The 9,981-nt window shown below is 44.3% G+C and overlaps 1 pseudogene; it reads left to right on the plus strand.

The window, feature by feature from the left end:
- The window catches only part of LOC135902607 (cytochrome P450 2J2-like), a 29,998-nt pseudogene extending 23,551 nt beyond the window's left edge, over nucleotides 1-6,447 (plus strand).
- The last annotated feature ends 3,534 nt before the right edge of the window (nucleotides 6,448-9,981 follow it).

Raw genomic sequence — 9,981 nt, forward strand, 5'->3', positions numbered from 1 at the left:
TCGCGGGCTGGTTTATGAGGGCCAGAGCGATCGATGTGTGAACATTAGATTAAAGGAACACTTGTCATTATTAAAAGGGGCGGGGGGATTGCATTTGCCCTCGCATTGTAGAGAGTGTGGGTGCTGACCGATAGCAGAAAAACTGATTGTTTGTTCTGGCATAAGAATCAAACCACGAGGTAAATTATGAAAATTTTATATTGATAGGGAAGGGGAAATATATGTTACCAAACGGTCTGTCACCCTTAGTAATAGAGTTGAGATATTTGCAAGAAAGTGTATCACGATAGATTGTTGTTAAGTTTGATAAAGAAAGTCTTCTATTGTTTTTTTTTGCTCTTTCGTATTTTGTTTTCTCTCTTGCTTTCTTTTTGTTTTTGCTTTCTTCTGGGTTTTTTCTTAGTTCTTTTTGTTTTGTTTTGACGCACTGGTTCATTCCACATAGTTCGACACATCACCAGGATGGCTCCTCCTGCGCATTTACTGTCATTTAGTTGTTACCCTGTCGGCTAATGTTGATAAATGTGATATTCCTCCAAATAAACTTCAGTTGTGAGTCAGCGCTCTTGTCGTGTTCTTCTTTGCCTAAGTCCTTGTCCGTTCTGCCCTGTTACTTTCCAAAACATGATTTAATGTTGTTAAATAGGCTTGACTCAAGCAAGGATACCGTTGCTGCAGCTCCTCAACTGTGCTGAGGATCACATATTTCTTCGACCATTTATATATTGTGTAAAAAGGAAAAATTCTTCACCCGAAAATAGCACGTAGCTACATGAACTTCTTTGTAGTTACGCGCTACATCAGCGTGGATGACAATTTTCTCTTTTATGACGCTTTCTCCACCTTGCGCGATTCCGCAGAGCTGATTTGCCATTTGTAGACCTGCTGTGGCATCTCCGCCTATATATGTAACCTGCTAGCGCTCTACTTCTTCCTTCTCTCTCTCTCTCTCTCTCTCTCTCTCTCTCTCTCTCTCTTCATAGCTTTATCCTTCTTCCCCAGCGCAGGGTAGCTAACCGAGCAAGCATTCGGTTGACTTCAGTGCCCTTCCTTTCTTTTCTTTCTCTCTCTCTCTCTCTCTCTCTCTCTCTCTCTCTCTCTCTGTCCATGGGCCTCAGGAAAGAACACAAATTTCATACCGTGTTTAGCGCTGCATGGAATAAAATTTGCATTTCATGCTTAGTGATGCTTGTCCATCGGCTGCCCTTTATTACTGCGGAGCTTTGCCAAAGCTGGACAGATATCCATAAGTTTATTCTACCTCAATGTGCTTCTACCGTAACAACAATTTGCAATCGCGAGAAAACACCCAATAACGACTTATGTAGCTGTCGACGCACTCCTGGTGCATGTTCGCCAGGAGTCCATGACCATTATCTCACTCACTGGCCAGAGAAAAGACCCAAGGTAGCGTTTTCCAGATCAGTGGCGGCTGACCAGCACTCCCAGTGATTGCCATACTAACCAGCACTCTCTGCGATTGAGATACTAGCCTGCAACAAGAAGGTCATCCCATCTGTGGGGCTTGAAAAAGCCTCCTGTGCACCTCTCTATTCTAGTAATTGCGAAGAAGGCTAGCCTGACCACCGCGGCTCTCAAGCAGATCACACTGGAACTTTTGCATTGTTCGTACGCTAACCGAATCCATTTGTACAAGGACGGTTCAGTCTAGGAAAGTTTGATTGGCGCCATTGTTATACCATCTCAATCGGTCGTCATCGAGTTCACACGTAACGACATCTGCAGGTTCCGAACTGGCCGCTCTTCGCGCTGCTGTGGGATGCATTGGAAAAAAAAACGCCTATCAGATGGGCAATATCTTGTGATTCTAAAGCAGCCCTCCAAAGCTTGCGAAGTTTACGACGTGGTAATTACGAAAATATACTGTCCCAAGTCAAGGAAATTTGCCATTGCGCTTCTGAACGAGGACATGACATAATCTTTCAGTGGCTGACGGGACATTGTGGCATCGTTGGTAATCACCTCGCCGATGACGCTGCCCGAGGTGCCCAGACTAGAGCACCGACACTCCTTATACATTGATCGAGAGTAGACGCTGCAAGAGAACTTCGCAATCTCGCGTGTACCATGACGTTGAGTTACTGGCACATACCGCAGAACTCTAACCATCCATTATACAGTCTCGATCCATCACTCAAACTGAAATTACCAGCAAACCTTTCACGACGTGATGCAACACTGCTGTGTCTGCTGCAGGTAGGAGTAGGATTAATTCCTACAACTATCGTATTGTAATGGCGGACTCACCGATGTACGCTAAGTGCAAATGTGAAGAAACCATAAGTCATGCTCTGTGCCACTGTTCTCATTTCGATAACCAACGTCAGACTCTCCAGTGTGCCTTGAATATGCTGGAGATGGGCCATTTGCAGAAGCAGAGGTCTTGGGAGCCTGGCCTCACAGTTCATGATCCCAAAAAGTCATTCGAGCACTTTTTCAGTGACTGAAGATTACGTGCTCGATTGCCCTACTGTAGACATGCTGAACCTAGCTTAGTGCATGGGAAAATGCGATATAGACTCGTGTCTTCTCTCTGTTTCACTCCCCCATCCCCCTCCTCACGTATAGGGTAGCAAACTGGACTCCGTCTGGTTAACCTCCCTACCCTTCCTTCCCCCTTTCTCCCTCTCTCTCTAGGCTAAAAACAACCTCATCCACATAATGTCGGGTGGCCACATTTTTTTTAACTGTGCGACACAAACTTCATAGGTGTATGGAATTACCGCAAAACTCATCGCCGCGGCTGCCCCATGCATGCTGTAGGCGACGAGGCGACAAGGTGATAAGGAAGAAAACGGGCGGGAAGATAACACAAATTTTCCTCATTTTAAGAAAAAGTGCCAGTAGGAGCGCGCTGAAGTACTATGAAACCGGTTCGAAACAAAGAGCTCAAACTGAACGACCATGGCTGATATGGCGATGAAGTTGAAATTTCATGTCGATTCTCACGTCTCGTCGCTGCCTCGAGCTCTGCGCCCGAGTACGCTCGATGCCAAGATCGCATTGCAGCAGTAGTCGATTATCAAAAAACAAAACGATATAAAACCGTGGAACCTTGGAAAGCGTTCCGTTATAACCCGGGCCCACGATATCTTTCCCTTTGATAATGTTCCGGCTCAACGTTCAATACAACAGGTATATTATTTAGAGAAGTGTATTTACGACATACATGCACCGTAACAGCACACATGATATTCACAAACTTCTGTGGAGAGGTTTACAAGGTAAAAAAATGGCACCTATTCACAGCACGGATTTGGGCAGCAACCCATCGCCGACGCATTACCCGTTACCTTGAAATGGGATGGCTTGCCCGTGCGTCGGCTGTCAGCGCATTTCGGCAGAGTGGATACAACGGCATCCGTTACGCTCAATTAGCAGTCGGTTTTCCACCAAAAAGAAAACATTTTTACAAGGTTTTATGAACCACATGGCGAAAGTTTGGGACCTGGCTTTAGATAAAGTTTAATGACTGCGTAATTTACGGTGCGACTAATTACACCGCACGCTGTGGCTGGAAGAATTGCTACGCCATGGTATCACACGAGAGCAGACGGGACGGAGTCTAACGACATGCGATGCAACGCACCATTGTCATACCCTCGTTATATATTGCCTCACTGTGTTGGGCTGCTGAGCACGAGGCCGCGGGATCGAATCCCGGCCACGGCGGCCGCATTTCGATGGGGGCGAAATGCGAAAACACCCGTGTGCTTAGCTTTAGGTGCACGTTAAAGAACCCCAGGTGGTCAAAATTTCCGGAGTCCTCCACTACGGCGTGCCTCATAATCAGAAAGTGGTTTTGGCACGTAAAACCCCAAATAATATTAAAATAATAAATATTGCCTCACTCTTAATCAGTTTAAGTAACGCGAACTGTGTACGTGCCTACTTCGCGCCCAAGTTTCTCTGGTCATTTTTCATCCTCCAAGTCAGCACTGCCGCGCAATGCAAGCGCGTATGCGGCTAAACAAACCTTGTCGATCCACCGCTAAACACGTTTCTATACAAACACGCAATCAACCGTGCTCATAACCCCCGTGGCGCCGCGCCCCATAGAGTCACTGTGGCTCAACAAACGACTGCGTATCTTGCAAGAGCGAGCACGCACGGGCACCTGCATGACACGCTTAGTTTACGCAACATGAAAACTTCGCCGCGTTTCCAGCGAGTTGACCTTCACACGCGTTCGCGAGTGGACCGCTATATATGGAAACCTTCGAACTCTCATATTCCTGGCACTCGCTCGCCGCGTTACGCGTTCTCAGTGGGGACGCTTTCCGAAAGGTATGACTTTTGCATTGGGCACGCTCAAATGGTTGCGTCCGGCTCGGACGCTGTCCCTCAGCAGTTCCAGCAAATTCGTTTAACCTCATCTCGTCTTACTGGGGGCAAAATGAGAACGCATCCGCGGGCTTTGTCTTTATACAGGTTTTATATGATCACATCTTCTCGTGTTCGTTTTTTTTAGTTTTTTAAGCAAATTGCTTTGTTTCGTTCTTTCACCCGCTTTCGTGGTCGGTGGCTGGACTTTCTCTGACCATGCAAAGGTGTCAATGCAGAGGTCACGTGCTCTCCAGCTGTGGAGACGCGTGTGCTCTCGCGCGAGGGGGGTTCTCTCAAGGTTTAGCTTAGTAATCCCACATTCAACCGTTCTTGCGTGTAGGCTTCCCAGTTTTGGATACTGTGCTGGGTGGTGGCATTATCTCGCGTTTATCCGCCGCCTTGGCTGACGGTTATGCGGCGCAGGTGCACGCAGCCGTAGTCGTGCCATGGTGGTCACGCTGCCATCGCTCCGTTGTCGTCGTGCCGTCTTGGCCATGCTATATCGTCGCCGCCGCGCGGTCATTATCCCAATCGTATCGACACCGTCGTCGTCCCGCTTTCGTGCAGTCTACTAAAAACATGTCGACGCCAACTTGTGCCGCCGCCATGATCAAACACTATTATTGGCGTCAATAGCACATATCGAAAGTTTTGTGTCTTAGAATTTTTGGTTAGTTAGTTAGTTAGTTTGTTTGTTTGTTTGTTTGTTTGTGAGTTAGTAATTAATTAATTAATTAATTAATTAATTAATTAATTATTAGTTAGTTAGTTAGTTAGTTAGTTAGTTAGTTAGTTAGTTAGTTAGTTAGTTAGTTAGTTAGTTAGTTAGTTAGTTAGTTAGTTAGTTAGTTAGTTAGTTAGTTAGTTAGTTAGTTAGTTAGTTAGTTAGTTAGTTAGTTAGTTAGTTAGTTAGTTAGTTAGTTAGTTGCTACGCTTTTTTGTGAAATGGCCTTGTCACTGGCGAGGGCTTATCGTCTGTTTACATCAGCACAGTGTCTCAGATTCTTGCAAATTTTATTTATATTCTAATCTATTTCAAATAATTTGCTGTGCGCCCACTGTGTGGTGCTGCACTGTTTTCTTTGGCGCTAGACATCTCTTTTTGAACTGAACAATTTATAATTGCTCAATTGGCCTTTTGGGAGACTTATCGCAGGAAATATTGGGGCTCTTTTCTTCATTTTTATCATGGTATTCGGTTCGCAGGGAAACGGATGTGTCCAGGCGAAATCCTGGCCTCCGTGGAGATATTCCTCTACCTCACCAGCCTACTCCAAAAGTATCTCATCCTCCCCGAAGGAGACAAGATCCACGGCCTGGACTCTGCCGACATCCCGCCTGCGGAGCTCAAAAAGTACAAAGTGCGGTTCGTGCCCCGATAGCGTTGCCGTTGATGCCAAGCTACTAGTGAGATGTCCACTCTCTGCAGCCGAACAGAACCAGGACAATTTCGAAAGTGTTCCTCATCTCCAAAGGAAGGCCTTTGTTCGAAGATATGACAACCCAACGTTGTTTTTCAACAACGTTCCTGAGATTCAGCACTACCTCAATACTATACGCATTTCAGCTTGAAACAGAGTGGCGTGAAGGATGAAGAACTTCCATACGTTCCGTACAGATCAAAAAGAGCATAGTCTTGATCAATCAATCAGTCAGACATTATTGAGCTATTGAGCACCATAGAAACTTAGAGTTGGCAGACACCAGCTCTTTGAAGTGAAAAAGTGAAGCAGTTTTTCAATCTATTCACTAAGTGAAAATTACTCAGGAGTAAACAATACATACAGCTTGAATTCACGTACACAGTCAGTGCAGGAAGACAAAAAAATAGACTGTACAATGGGCGGATGAAAAGTAGATCAATCAAACGGCGGCTATAAACAACACTATTGAAAAGGCCTGAACCTGAGATTGTTAGTGCTACTTCATGACGAAAAGCAGCTTTCGTCCTGTCTGGACTTTGTTGCACCGTTTTTTTTTTTCGCGCTGTAGTTCCCCATGAACACTGTTGCAAAATAAACCCAGATGCGATCGATTTCCACAGGTACATTTCGACTTGAGTCGCACAAGCAAGGCACAAGCAGCACAAGCACAAGCAGCTTTGACGACCAGATTTTGAAGTTGAGGAAGGCTGGCTTTCCTTGCTTGGTTTTAAGCGCAGTTTCAGAGGCGTTACTGAAAAAAACTGAAAAAAGAAAGAAAAAGAAGTGAAGAAGGTCAATCAGTCGAAAAGAAAGATAAAGCGGTGGTGATTCCATATTCTCATAAAGTGGCGCATAATCTGAAACACGTCGCCATGAAATACAAAATTCTTGTTGTCTTTTCCGCGCCGCGAAAGCTTGCTACTTTGTGCCGCCTGATTGGTCCGGATGACTCTAAAAAAGTAGGGTGTTCTATTAAACATAAGAACCCTTTTGTAAAATGTGAAGAAGGGGTAGTATACCACATTCCATTGAAGTGTGGAAAAGAGTATATCGGCCAAACTGGCTGATGTATTGATGAACGCCTGCGCGAGCATAAGCTTTCAGTGAAAAATGGATATGGTTCTAACTTGCCGCTGCATTGCAAGGCCTGCGGAAATGAGGATGAGCGGGTATGTGAAGCAAGGCTTCATGATACGACAATCATGTATAAAAGTAAAGATTCTGTTGCGCGTGAATTGTTAGAGGCCAAAGAGATTAGGAAAAGAGGGGACAACTGTGTCAGTACCCCGTCTTTGAATATATACACGAATGAAAGCATGTTTTTAGATAAGTTTTATATTTAGATTAAGCGTGATTCCCGATATCTTCAGTGCTCTCGCACGTGCGCATTCAGATATTCAGTGTCCCTCTTTTTTCATTCTCCTCTCCTCATGGCTATATATTCAGCCACTCGTCATTTCAATAAACAGTTGCAAGTAGCGCCTTGTCCTGTCTGTTTTTCTTCTTGTGTGCTGTCACTTTTTGGCGCTTATTCTATTGAAAGACTTGAGTTGACCAAAACGTAATAACATGCCTTCCTGTAGAAATTATTCTGCATGTCTCCTCGTAACTCCCCGTTGTCACATATTCGCCCCAATCCCAAGTGTCCTCCTTCACGCGGGTCACCAGTAATTTGACAAAAATATTTCAAATGGACAACCTATTTTCCGTCAATATGAACAACATATATGCAGCATCATTAACTCGTGGCCAGGACGAAACGCACATATCGCTCTGCTGTTTGTATTTTGTTTTTTATTACGTTCCTTCTCGCGAGGTTTATGTTTCGCATTGCACTTTGGGCTGTTTTTGGTTAGTCTCTCTACCTATGTGGCGTACTTATCTTTCACCCGCTTTATGTATGAGAATGCCAACCTGTGGTTTGTCATTCGCGGTGCTGGACGACAGATGCAACGTCTTTCTTTAGCACTGATGCTCACTCCTAGGGAAGTCTGAGAATTCCCCAATCTGTCCTCGTTTTTTCGTTCAAACAGAGCAGAGAAAGTGGAGTATTTCTGGCCACTTGATCCGGACTTCAGCTCTACTTCCAGTCACCTTCTCGTAACGCCCACCGCACCTCTTTTTAAAGTGAAGTCTTCTTTGGTCCCCTCTCCCCTCCCCCCTCCCCTCCCTAGCCCTCCGGGTGGGGGGGGGGAGGGCAGTCGTTGTCGTTTCCACTTATGTTTACTATGACTATCCACCAGCTCCGCTTTCTTTTTAAACAAAATATGTTTACCGTCCACTGTATATATGTATATCGCTCAGTTTCATCCCATAAGGCCTAAATAAAAAACAAGACAAAATGCTTCGCTAACGTAGCTGATGTCCAAGAGAACTGCAACTACATACAAAAGCCGTAAGTCTGAAAAATGGTGTGCCCTATTTTGTAAAACTAACAACGGATACCAAACTGTGAAACGAAAGCCACCAAAGGTACTAAACTTCTGTGCTACAAATCAGATGTTCCAGCGCATGACTAGCAAAGAAATTCTTACGTGACATCTTTTTTGTGACACCACTGTGAATGGGTAAACACTTTTGTTATTTGCATCTCGTTAATGTTTCTGTGTATTTTTCATGCTTGTTTAATTTCTGTTGCTTAGATTTTCTAGGTATATATTGTGGCGCAAAATACATTTCTTGAAAGGGGACAAAAGAAAGGAAGACAGTGTGTTCCTTTCTTCTGTTCCTTTTCAAGGAATGTATATTGCGCCGCAAGGTATACCTAGGAAATCTAAGCACCAACTTGCGCAAGAAGTCCTTTTGTAATTTCTGTTGTTTACGTGACATGTTGTGCTGTATGTCATTTTATATGTTCATGAGTAAAATGTATTTTTATTAGGGGAGAAGCAAGTCAAACTTGTTTTTCTGCTTTTTCTCCTTGCCTCCCCGTCATTTTAATATGTAAAGTAAGTTATTATATACAGGGTGTCCCAGTTAATTTTAGCCAGAGTTTAGAAATAAGCGAATGCCACGTAGCTGCACAAAACTAAGGTAATGTTTGCTTTAGCTTGGAGATACCCAAATTATTTTTTGTAGTTCTACTTAATTAGATAATTAGTCTTAATTATTCATTCAACTTCTCAACACAGGGACAAGCAGGAAACAGCTTTCTAGGCTGACGTTAACTAGTCAGATCAGACTGTGGCTATAATCTGGACACATGGTAGCAGTATAAGCCATGGGATCCTGGAGAGACATGGAAACCAAAGCAGGACCAAAAAAAAAATAAAACCGACAGCCAAATGGTGAGGTATTGCTGGAAGACGCTAGAAGCTGACAGTCACAGACTGCCTCGGACATTCGGAAAGTTAAGCTCAGAGAGGTTCATTCAGTTAGAAAGAGAAGAAAACTTGTTCGAACGGGATTTGTGTGGGGCACTTGCAAGCAGGTTTCTTTTTCATCCAAGCGCTGCCAGACGACAAACATTGCAAGGTATCCCAACTTGATCCTTTCTTTTTCTTCTTTCTTTCTTTCTATGGGGGGAGGGGGCGGTGCGAGAATTTGTCGCAAGGCACGTGTCACGCAGTATAGCTATCTTTCACATTTATCTGTTTCCCTTCTTTCTCTTCTTTTTGTGCCCTTTAAGCCTTGTCACACTAAAAGGTTACGCGGGCAACAGCGATTCTTCACCAATGCTGTTTTTCTCGGAAAAAGTTCTTGAGCCGGTGTTGCAAAACGTGATGGAATTAACCGTACCTTCAACAATTAGTGGTCCTTTGCCCTGTCTGCGAACATTCCTCCACTAATGGGTGCCTCCCAGTTGAATCAGCGAACGCTAGCAGTAAAATCTAAGCCGCCCACGCTAATCACTGCACCGCGCAGCTCTGACGCTAAGGCAGTCACTGTGCGATTTAGTGCACCACGCCGATTCTTAAGTGGAGGCGTCTGCGCGTGTGTTTCACAGTCCAAAGCAGACAATACTGTAGCGGACTAAGGTGACGTCGTGTGTTTTGCAAAGACGACGTTGCTCTTAAAGGATGTCGTTATGAGTATCGACCATACTTAAAGGAAAACCGAACAAAATCTGATCAGCTTGTTAGTCTCCTTTATGAGAGAGTGGTGCTGACGCAGTAAATTGACTAAAACAAGTCTCCTCTATTTTCTTCTTTTTAGATATTGCGAACTATGGCAATAAATTTTCAAATTTTTTATTGTTTCTTTCATTTTT

This window comes from Dermacentor albipictus, chromosome 3 (assembly GCF_038994185.2).
Source record: "Dermacentor albipictus isolate Rhodes 1998 colony chromosome 3, USDA_Dalb.pri_finalv2, whole genome shotgun sequence".
Lineage (NCBI taxonomy): Eukaryota > Metazoa > Arthropoda > Arachnida > Ixodida > Ixodidae > Dermacentor > Dermacentor albipictus.